The following is a 13,535-nucleotide window of genomic DNA, read 5'->3' on the forward strand; positions in this document are numbered from 1 at the left end:
TGAATTAATTATAAAAATTAGAGAAATGATTTAACAATAAAAATTAGAGAAATGAATTAACTATCAAAATTAGAGAAAAAATAAATTATTATAAAATTGAATAATCTAACTATGATAAAATCTAGCAGGAGAAATTACAAAATATACTCCTTTTAAATAAATTACTAGTACTACAAAACTAATGAGAAATATAATCCATGAAGTTTGAAGTTAGGCAAAAATGAACAATTTAATACCCAGCGACGGGAATCGACCCCTGTATCTCAAACTTAATTTGTGCATATGGAACCAACTACACTAGAGAGTTGTTTTCCAGTTGTCGTATAAATATACAATATACAGTAAAACGACAAACGGTTGTGGGTTCCATGGGATGCCATGCCCCTTAGTAGGATCTAGATACAATAATATCCTACCAAAATATGATAAATTAAATATAATAATATCCTAAGCAAAAATATGATTAATCAATAAACTATAGAAAAGATATGGTAAATCAATACTAAATAAATAATAAGATATAGAGGATATTCCCGAAGATATGCTCGTATCAACTCCCCGCGGTTGAAATCACATTGCCCTCAAGGTGGAAACCAAGAAGTAAGAAGGCTTTCGAGCTCGTAATAAGGTAAAAACCAAGAAGCAAGGAGGCGTTTCAGCTCGGAAATCCCACTATCAAGAAAGACATCACGATGCTCTTGATGTCCATCAATCGTCATCATTTGCTCATTTCCAAGTAAAACATCACCCAGCCCATATGTCTCATGCTTGAGTTTCACACTTAGACTACTCATCAATCTTGTTGTCGCCTCATCTGTGAAACTGATATTATGGGAGAACCACAAACTATTTGATTTGGGATCTGCTAGCAACAACCAGAAGTTCTCTTCACTATGACACGAGTAACGGGTAGCCTCTGAAAGGGTCCCGAACAAGCTATGTTTCCTCTTTAAGGTGACCCAAGCCTTAAACATAACTACATCACCTTCTTTTGTTACACATGAAACATCCACCATATGGGAAGGAATCAGATCCATCACCATCTCCACACCCACTACTTGAGAAGTAGAGAAATCTGCCACTTCGGACAGAAACTCAGTTAATCAGATCGAAGGATTTCAAACAAAGGTAAGACATAGATTCATATTTTGACTGATTTTAGTTGATCAATTAATGAAAGTTTCAAAATTAAATTAATTATCCGAAAAAACAGATCGATTATGATTCAGAAAATGTGATGTCTATAGACATCAGTAGGAATTCTCAAAATAAGCATGTACAGTATGTTATTAACAATTGTGATTTTTTTTTGCAGAAATGCAAAATTGCTCGAAATGTTTGAACCAAAAATTTAAAATTGATTGATGAACAAATTCTGAGAATATCTCAATTACAATAGATAGGTTTAAAAATTGAATATTTATATTGATTTTAATTGGATTTAAGAAATTTGTTGATATACTTCTAACAATCTTTTGTTTTACAGGTAAATTAAATAGAAAAATAAATCATAAAGACAAATATTAACTAATTAAAAATAGTATTTATAAGATTATAAATAATTTAAAATATTATAAACAACAGCAAACATACATTTGAAATTCTCTTAACATTCTGTAATGAAACATTTCATATTCAGCATACTATAGTATTAAAATATACAATTTCCAATATCAAATACAGGGGTAGCACCATAAAAAATAACAGATAAGGACATACACGAATTAAATAAAATAAGATATACAAATAAAGGAAAATGTATTCAGAAGAAAAAAAAAAGAAAAATTATATGAACGAAAAATAGTTCATGATTTCATTCAATTAAACAAATATATGTCAATATATAAAATAAGAAAATTAAATTTGTCAAATAAAAAATTTCATACCAAATAAGACAATTAATAATAAATTAATAACTATTAACATAATAATTAACTTGAATAATATTACAAAATTGGAATTAGAATATATAAAAGCTCCAAAAATATGAACCAAATAAAAGGTTAGCAGCCAAAGTAAATAACAGAAAAATAATGGAACAATTTTACAATGGACCATTAAAAAAAAGTCTATATTGTGAAAACGTAAATTACTAATCCTTATTTCTCACAAATGAGTACGCACATTTTACATAGATCAGCTTACAAAATTTAAATAAAGAATGATACTATTATTAAGAATCATAGGGCAAAATAAATGATAAGCCCAATAACTAATAAAATTGAAATTGGACCAACACAGTATTCTCCAAATTTGATCAACTCAAGATTACACTAATACAATTAAATCGGCTAATTAAAATACATTAGCATTTATTAACATATAATATACACCATATAAATACATTTTCCTCTCCATTTCAAGCGCCGCCTCCATCGACGAAACCCTACCTATTCCGCTTTAACGAACTGAGAGAAATGGCAACGGCTACGGCTACATCGCACTCTCAGCCGACAACGTCTCAAACGCAGTCTCAATCAGCGGCTACGTCAACCACTCGATTCTCTCTATTGTAGAAATTGGCAAGCACCTCTAATTGAAAAAGAAGAAGAATGAGGATGCAAAGAATATGTAGAAGTAAGATGATACTGTAAAAAACTACATGTTTCCGCCACTGGCCAGCATCAGGTAATGGTTGTTTCTTCCCTGTGTCCTTAACAATCCTGGCCAGAGTTTTTGCAGTGATGGCCTTTAATATTTCCTGATGGAATGCACATTGGTGAAAAAATACCTCTAATATGGTGTTATTTGTTTTCATTTGAGCAGTTAGTGTGCAAATAGTGTCTGTTTGGAAGTGGTATTTATAGAGAGCCGAAACTTCCTTGGTAAGTCAATTTGGACATTGGTTTTCTAAAATTTTAAAATAAATCTGAACCATTTCAGATATTGGCCTTTACGTCTAGTAAGTGGTCTTTGGTTTTTTTGTCATGATTTTATTTTGTTGCACTTTTTATTCTTTATTCGTTATCATTCTTTTTCTTATTTTTTTTTATTCTTTATCCATCTCCAATTCTTTATTCACTTTGTGGATTTATAGAATTTTCTTAAATACAATGTCATGTATGTAGGGGTGTGCATTCGGGTTTCGGTTCGATTTTTTTGCCAAAACCGAACCAAAACCGAATTTAGTTCAAAACCCAAACTGAACCGAACCCGAAAAACTGAAACCGAAAAACCGAAAACCGAACTTAAAAAACTGAAAAAAAAACCCGAACAAAACCGAAAAACCCGAAAAAAAAAACCGAAAAACCTGAAAAAAATAAATGTAATATAAATATATATTTATATATGTGTATTTTATTTTATATATACTAATAGAATATTTATATATAATATAAAATTAATAATACATATAATATCTATTATATAGTAGAATATATTAAAAGAATATATATATTAAATTAATAGAATATATATATAATTCATTTTTTCTGTTTTTTTCTTCGCCCGAACCGAACCGAAATTTTTTTATTTTTAAAACCGAATCGAACCGAAAAACTGAAAAAACCGAACTGAATTTCAAAATTTAGGTTTGGTTCGGTTCGGATATTCAGTTTTCGGTTTTTTTTGCTCACCCCTACATGTATGCCATCTCTTTTTTTGATATGACAATATCTTAAAATTTTAAAATATTTCATGTTTGCACGCACTGCAGAAGAAAATATACATTTTTTGGAAATATTTCAATCCCAGTCTTACCATGATTCAATAATTTACTGCACTTGTCTCAAGATTTAATTTTTCTTTTTTTTCTTAATTTTTTTATTCTTTATTAATCTCTTTAACCATCTCTTCAAAAATCTTAGTGGTTTATAGATTGCTGGGAGGAAGACCAAATCAAAAATATTAGGATATATTGGATAAGTGAAATAGGTAGAGAGTAAAATCTGTAAAAACCATTTAGTATTGTATATATTCCTATATTAGTCAGTAGTATAACATAACTACCAACTGACAGAAAAAAAAGTAGCAGTGACATTCAGTGTTGAAGCAGAATGTAAACCACAGATTATTTCACACTTTCAAGTTATTTAAAGATTTAATACAGGATTTAGCGATGAGTTTATGTTCATATTTCGTGTGATTGTTGTGCTTAAATTCATACTTATACTTGCTCTCCGCATAGGTCTTACATTTGCTAAGGAAATTAAACTTAGATAAAATCAGTTAGAACATTATGGGAGATATAGTATTGAAGGTGCAGTTACTTAGTCTAGAACTTGTACTGTAAAGATGTCCAGATCCTTTGTCCTAGCGGCAAGGAGCTTAGACATTATTGTATGAGGTGCCGAGTTCGAGCCCTCTTGACCTTAGTTGTAATTTCCTCCTTTATATAGGAGTTTATTTGTAATTTCCTCTTTCATATTGAAGTATTTTTTTTAAAAAAAAAACTTGTACTGTAAAGATGACTTAGAGCATGTGAGGAAATTGGTATGCATAACATAAGTCTTGAGGTATACCTCAAGTAATATCTGAAAATGGTAAAAAGATTAGCATTTTAATAAAACTGATTAATAGTATCTAAGGTATTAACATGTAATATGATTTTTTAATGCTTTATATCATTACATAAATCTATGGGAGTATCCTTTGACCTTATCTAAGCAAATGATTATGTCATATTCTGCAGAGTCATAATCTTTCAAAACTGGAAGAAAGATAAGACCGCAGGAAGGTTAGACTGATCTTGATAAGCATGACCAGAGCTCATTTGTAGCAATGCCATTGCGACGGTTAGATCATGTGTATGTATTAATTAAAAGAGTATGTTCAGTAGGTAAAAGAGTATTCTGCTGCCCTATACATAAAAAAAGAAAAGATATTCCTATGTTTGAAACACACTGTTGTCTCCTTACAATTTCGACAACATACTTTATTTTCTCAAACTAAACATACCTTATTATTATGAAATACAACTTCTAAACTGTAATCATTCTTGTCACCAGAATATCCATCAAAAATCCGGACACATATCTGACCTTGGTGATAGAGTTAGAGAAACTGGGATGAAGATTGTCGAGGAAGGTTATGAAATGTGTCATTCTTGATTTACTACTTCCTGTTTTAAACAAACAAATATAGGAGGATCAGTAACTCATGAAAAAAGCTGACAAACTACTAAAATAACTTCGATTTAGGAAAATGCAGATAAAAAATGGAGGCACAACAACTGGCAGCACGATTAAGAAATCAAAGAATGCAAACAAAATGTTAGATGTGGTAAAAATAACTGTTCTTTAGTCAGCTAAGAAGTGCTTGCATAATAAACTATTATTCACAACAACAAAAAATGTAAAATAACTTGAACATAGCCAACAATAGAAACAAAGAACTATAGAGATGATCTTGTAAGAGAAACTGGTGCTAACTGAATTTTCAGTTGTTGATATTACTGATTTGTGGAATACGAATGAGTGTTGAGTGAGATTTGTGGAGTTGCTAAGGTATTTATAGGAAAAAATACTAAGCATGATGTTTAATAAAACAATGCAGTTTTCCAATAAGACACAATGATGAGTGAGTATTTCCACATATCAAAACAAAAAAAATCTTAAATATTATTTTCTGTAATTAATAATATTGGACTGCATGCTTTTAAAAAACGTTTTAAAAATATTTCTCACTCATTTTATGCATAATATATGTACATGATCGAAATTAGAATATGACTTTAGTAAGGTTAGGCTCATTTAGTTTCATAAGGTTATAAACATACAACCCAGGACAATTTTATTATTTGTATTTCTAACCTATTCTTTTAATATATATACATGTGGCATGTCAGTGAAATAAAAGTCAGCCTAAAACCCTATTAGAACACAACAGTCGCCACTCTCTGCAGCAAAAAAGGAGAGAGAAAGCAGTCAGATAAAAAAGACAAGATATACAATTATTACAAACTTCCACATGTGACATGGCATGCGTGGATGCTGAAACAACTATATTTCATGATTAGCAAACAACGTGAACTAATAATAAGAAGATACAAAAAGTATTATATTCTTTCATTAATATTACAAACCAAATAACTTCTGATTCTATCATCTATGCCTGCATTCCAGGTTTAAAACTTAAAGTTCTTATATTTAATCATACTTCAGTAGTAGTCTTAGAGGTAGATTTAAAATAGATTTCATGGCCTTTCAATTGATTAGGGTTTAGGGTTATTAAGCAATAAACATAAGACTTAGATGCATTATAGTCTTTCATTTCACTATGCTGAAAAATAAGTTATAAAGTCCAATATTTAGATGCATCAAAACATTAGTATTTGGTCTCCAAAAACAAAAGTGAACTTGTGATTTTAATCATTCACATTATATCAAATAATTGCAATTTTAGAAATCCCTTAGAAGTTTAAAATAATATTAAAGAAAGTAAATTCATGCCTATTGTTTGTTCCGCTTTTAATTTACAGAACAGTTTAAGCATATTTTAATACTGATTTATATAAAAATAGTTCACTAATTATATTGCTAACATGTTTAAATATAATTTTCCATTTATATATCAGGTTGCATAGGAAAGGGAAGATTAAGCACCAATTTTAAGAGAGCCATTTATTGCAGAACAATTTTCGAAGTAGGTATGCAGATAAAATAAATATCATACAGCAAATGAGCTCTGCCACATAGGATCACTGGCGTATCCAGCTAATAACAAGGGGGTACAACTGTACCCCCAAAATAATGTGTACTTAATGTATTAATGATACTTCTCTAACAAAAACCTTATGTGGTCTAGCGGTTGTTGTGTCATTTCTCCACAAGATGGACCCGTGTTCGATTCCCCATTGTCTCATATATTTATATGAGGCATACTCTAGGTTACTTTTGAATGTAAGTATCAGGTAAATGTATTTTATTATATTTTTATATCTCATTTATATTTTTAATGTATGTGTATGAATTTTTTTTTCTATTTTTATTTTAGATATTAGGTAGGTGCATTTTATTTTATTTTTTTATTAATATTTTAATACTTTGATATGAATTCGGAAATTAAATTAGTCGTCATGTTTTTTATTAGATGTTAGATAGTTTACACTTTTTATTCTTTTGTTCTATTATTGTGTTATAACTATTTTTATGTGATACTAATCTATATACTAATATAAAGGTTGAGTTTTGAGGGCAATTTGGTAAATAGGAGATGGTTTTTGAGGGCAATTTAGGTAGCTGAGAAATGTTAATGCCATTAAGAAATATTGTAACAATATTATTACAAAGCCTGAAGCAAACCTCATATTATTGTTGAAATGATTCTCCACTAATACACGACTCCACAATCATTATAAAATTAAGATAGTAATAGTAACGTAACGACTAAAATTTTATTAGGTTAATTATTAATGCATTACCCGGAATTTATGCAAAGGTTATTATATAATTCATCTATTTAATATTGTAACTGCCCATCATGAAAAATTGACCGTTAATTAGTAATTCGAGTCTACATGAGTATAATAGATTAATTAGTAATAGCTTGCATTAAAAACGGTCAATATTTAAATTAGTAATTTGAGTGCCATGAATCAAATCAATAGTGATGCCCATTCATACGGTTACATTCATACAATATAAAAAACATAAATTGAATTTAAATGGCATTCCTATACGGCTCTTCTTGCATGCCCATTTAAAAGTAATAAAAATGGCATTCACCTATTGTTGTAACGTAAAAGTTAATACGTATATATAAATTAATTTTCAACCTAAATTTAAGGATACAATGATGCTATAATTCCATCAATTCAATGTATACTTTTTTATCTATAAATATGTAGAAGTATTGGCTAGCTTATAATTTACTTTCTCACTTGCTCACGTTGCATCACGAATTCCATGAAAAAATAAGATTTTTTTTCTGGTATGGTTATTATTACCCTTTACCAATAGTAGTGCATTCATATGAATCTATTGTATGCATTTTTTTGTATGATTATTATATTCCTAATATAGTGATCTTGCCATAGGAAAAAAGCTTGATACCATTGTAATCTAAACCTTAACATTATTATTATTATTATTATTTGATTATTAACATTATCCCGACTTCTATTTTTGTAGATATTATTGGAGTTATCGTTGACCCCGACAAGGTTACTACACAATCTAATTCTCAACTCATCTAGATTAAGATTGTTGATTCGCGGTGAGTGTTGAACCGTCATTTTATTTTTATTTTCTATTTGTTGTACGATGTGGGAAAATATTGTAGATTCGACACTTATCATAAGAACCCTACAAAACTTTTCACTTCCTCAATGATTAAAATGACAAGTCAAAAGCTGAAAATCCCCAATTTAGTAGCATATGAAATGTAAAATTAATTCACACAGATTTTTTTACATTTAAACGGCATCTTGACCTTCTCAATTCCAACCGTTCTCTTTCATAATTTCCAAAATAAATAATTACACAAGTTATGTAACTGAAGAAATCTTTTAAATAAATTTACTATCACCATAGTCCTATTGTAAAGCACTTTCTTGATGTGAGCATATAAACAGATTTACAGACAAGATTCAAGTAAAAAACCTCCACTATCAGTAAGGATTATCAAGTAGGCCGACCCAGTGTAAGATATCGAATACAGATCTAAAACCCTCAAAATTAATTCACACAGATTTTTTTACATTTAAACGGCATCTTGACCTTCTCAATTCCAACCGTTCTCTTTCATAATTTCCAAAATAAATAATTACACAAGTTATGTAACTGAAGAAATCTTTTAAATAAATTTACTATCACCATAGTCCTATTGTAAAGCACTTTCTTGATGTGAGCATATAAACATAATTACAGACAAGATTCAAGTAAAAAACCTCCACTATCAGTAAGGATTATCAAGTAGGCCAACCCAGTAAGATATCGAATACAGATCTAAAACCCTCAAAATAGAATAAATGATCAACAAAGTAAAATTGAACTGGGAAGGACGGAGAATTTTATTGATATTTGGCTCATTTGTTGGTCATGATGAGTATATTTTAAAGAGGGCAATTTGGTAAATAGGAGATGGTTTTTTAGGGCAATTTAGGTAGCTGAGAAATGTTAATGCCATTAAGAAATATTGTAACAATATTATTACAAAGCCTGAAGCAAACCTCATATTATTGTTGAAATGATTCTCCACTAATACACGACTCCACAATCATTATAAAATTAAGATAGTAATAGTAACGTAACGACTAAAATTTTATTAGGATAATTATTAATGCATTACCCGGAATTTATGCAAAGGTTATTATATAATTCATCTATTTAATATTGTAACTGCCCATCATGAAAAATTGACCGTTAATTAGTAATTCGAGTCTACATGAGTATAATAGGTTAATTAGTAATAGCTTGCATTAAAAACGGTCAATATTTAAATTAGTAATTTGAGTGCCATGAATCAAATCAATAGTGATGCCCATTCATACGGTTACATTCATACAATATAAAAAACATAAATTGAATTTAAATTTATTTTATATTTATGGTATGGTTATTATTACCCTTTACCAATAGTAGTGCATTCATATGAATCTATTGTATGCATTTTTTTGTATGATTATTATATTCCTAATATAGTGATCTTGTCATAGGAAAAAAGCTTGATACCATTGTAATCTAAACCTTAACATTATTATTATTATTATTTGATTATTAACATTATCCCGACTTCTATTTTTGTAGATATTATTGGAGTTATCGTTGACCCCGACAAGGTTACTACACAATCTAATTCTCAACTCATCTAGATTAAGATTGTTGATTCGCGGTGAGTGTTGAACCGTCATTTTATTTTTATTTTCTATTTGTTGTACGATGTGGGAAAATATTGTAGATTCGACACTTATCATAAGAACCCTACAAAACTTTTCACTTCCTCAATGATTAAAATGACAAGTCAAAAGCTGAAAATCCCCAATTTAGTAGCATATGAAATGTAAAATTAATTCACACAGATTTTTTTACATTTAAACGGCATCTTGACCTTCTCAATTCCAACCGTTCTCTTTCATAATTTCCAAAATAAATAATTACACAAGTTATGTAACTGAAGAAATCTTTTAAATAAATTTACTATCACCATAGTCCTATTGTAAAGCACTTTCTTGATGTGAGCATATAAACAGATTTACAGACAAGATTCAAGTAAAAAACCTCCATTATCAGTAAGGATTATCAAGTAGGCCGACCCAGTGTAAGATATCGAATACAGATCTAAAACCCTCAAAATTAATTCACACAGATTTTTTTACATTTAAACGGCATCTTGACCTTCTCAATTCCAACCGTTCTCTTTCATAATTTCCAAAATAAATAATTACACAAGTTATGTAACTGAAGAAATCTTTTAAATAAATTTACTATCACCATAGTCCTATTGTAAAGCACTTTCTTGATGTGAGCATATAAACATATTTACAGACAAGATTCAAGTAAAAAACCTCCACTATCAGTAAGGATTATCAAGTAGGCCAACCCAGTAAGATATCGAATACAGATCTAAAACCCTCAAAATAGAATAAATGATCAACAAAGTAAAATTGAACTGGGAAGGACGGAGAATTTTATTGATATTTGGCTCATTTGTTGGTCATGATGAGTATATTTTAAAGAGGGCAATTTGGTAAATAGGAGATGGTTTTTGAGGGCAATTTAGGTAGCTGAGAAATGTTAATGCCATTAAGAAATATTGTAACAATATTATTACAAAGCCTGAAGCAAACCTCATATTATTGTTGAAATGATTCTCCACTAATACACGACTCCACAATCATTATAAAATTAAGATAGTAATAGTAACGTAACGACTAAAATTTTATTGGGATAATTATTAATGCATTACCCGGAATTTATGCAAAGGTTATTTTATAATTCATCTATTTAATATTGTAACTGCCCATCATGAAAAATTGACCGTTAATTAGTAATTCGAGTCTACATGAGTATAATAGGTTAATTAGTAATAGCTTGCATTAAAAACGGTCAATATTTAAATTAGTAATTTGAGTGCCATGAATCAAATCAATAGTGATGCCCATTCATACGGCTACATTCATACAATATAAAAAACATAAATTGAATTTAAATTTATTTTATATTTATGGTATGGTTATTATTACCCTTTACCAATAGTAGTGCATTCATATGAATCTATTGTATGCATTTTTTTGTATGATTATTATATTCCTAATATAGTGATCTTGTCATAGGAAAAAAGCTTGATACCATTGTAATCTAAACCTTAACATTATTATTATTATTATTTGATTATTAACATTATCCCGACTTCTATTTTTGTAGATATTATTGGAGTTATCGTTGACCCCGACAAGGTTACTACACAATCTAATTCTCAACTCATCTAGATTAAGATTGTTGATTCGCGGTGAGTGTTGAACCGTCATTTTATTTTTATTTTCTATTTGTTGTACGATGTGGGAAAATATTGTAGATTCGACACTTATCATAAGAACCCTACAAAACTTTTCACTTCCTCAATGATTAAAATGACAAGTCAAAAGCTGAAAATCCCCAATTTAGTAGCATATGAAATGTAAAATTAATTCACACAGATTTTTTTACATTTAAACGGCATCTTGACCTTCTCAATTCCAACCGTTCTCTTTCATAATTTCCAAAATAAATAATTACACAAGTTATGTAACTGAAGAAATCTTTTAAATAAATTTACTATCAACATAGTCCTATTGTAAAGCACTTTCTTGATGTGAGCATATAAACAGATTTACAGACAAGATTCAAGTAAAAAACCTCCACTATCAGTAAGGATTATCAAGTAGGCCGACCCAGTGTAAGATATCGAATACAGATCTAAAACCCTCAAAATTAATTCACACAGATTTTTTTACATTTAAACGGCATCTTGACCTTCTCAATTCCAACCGTTCTCTTTCATAATTTCCAAAATAAATAATTACACAAGTTATGTAACTGAAGAAATCTTTTAAATAAATTTACTATCACCATAGTCCTATTGTAAAGCACTTTCTTGATGTGAGCATATAAACATATTTACAGACAAGATTCAAGTAAAAAACCTCCACTATCAGTAAGGATTATCAAGTAGGCCGACCCAGTAAGATATCGAATACAGATCTAAAACCCTCAAAATAGAATAAATGATCAACAAAGTAAAATTGAACTGGGAAGGACGGAGAATTTTATTGATATTTGGCTCATTTGTTGGTCATGATGAGTATATTTTAAAGTTAAGGGTTTAGGATTTAAGTTTCGAGGTTTGGGTTTTTAGTGTATAGGATCACTATATTGCAATGAAATGAAACTCGATAATTTATAATTTCTATCTCTATTAGTGGATAATTATTATGTGATCAAGATTTAGATGTTTTGAGTATTACTATAAGTTATTAATTAATTATTTTATATTTATGGTGTTTCAGTATTAAATTAGATAGGTTATTGTATTATAGTTGTTCTACATATAGTATATTTAAAATAAATTAAATATATCTTCATGTACACGTTACTATTATTTGGACTATAAAAATTTATTGCATTTAAGTGCTAAATCCACTCACTCACATATAATGTTTCATTCGATTTACAGCGAAACTATGTCTCAATTTTATGTAATTTTCTGTTTTTTCAAAATAATTGTTTTAACTTGTGGTTAAGGATTTTTTTTTTTGTTTTGGTCTATTAATATCGTATATTGTTTGGCAACAACAAATACACTCTTTCAACTCAAATTTTCCATCACTATTCACTCTATTCATTAGATTATCATGTTTGTATTTGTTGTAGGTGAAGATTTTTTTTGTCTATTAATATAAACATATGTAGTTTTATTTATTATTTATTATTTTAAATTATTGTGTTTTACGTACAGTTTCACATTTTTGTTCAGAATAATTTAATATTATATACACATTTTGAAGGAAAATACAATGTACCGTGCATCGCACGGGTGTGATACTAGTGCTTAGTTTAATTATTGACTTTAAAATTGAATATTGATGTTATTTTAAATATTATTGTATTTTTAATGTGTTATATTTAATACTCCTTCGTCCATGAAAAATAAACAAAGATTGTGAATGTCACTGATTTTGATATATAATTAGTAAAGTAAGAGAGAGCTAGGAAAAAGTAAGAAAGATGGAGAGAAAAGGTAGTGGAATGAGTGTTAGTGAATTGTTGGGTCCATATTTAGAATCATGTGTAAGGTTAGTATTGGTTGAAAACTTTCCTTTTAAAACTTATTTTATTTTTCGTGGACGGACCAAAATAGCAAAACTTGTCTATTTTTCGTGGATGGAGGGAGTATAAAATTCGCACCCCCAATTCAAAATATCTGGATTCGCCACTGCATAGGATAATCAAAGTTTACATGCACTATCTAGTTAAATAAAAGTTGTGAGCAAATTCTGAATTTAATATAAATTGTGCAAAGACTAAATGGATTTTCAATTCAGGTTGGATTGTTTGGAAGAGAAAAAGACCAGAGGAGAAAAAATCACAAATCTCGATTTGTAATTGTTGGTTTATATA

This window comes from Salvia splendens, chromosome 20, assembly GCF_004379255.2.
Source record: "Salvia splendens isolate huo1 chromosome 20, SspV2, whole genome shotgun sequence".
NCBI lineage: Eukaryota > Viridiplantae > Streptophyta > Magnoliopsida > Lamiales > Lamiaceae > Salvia > Salvia splendens.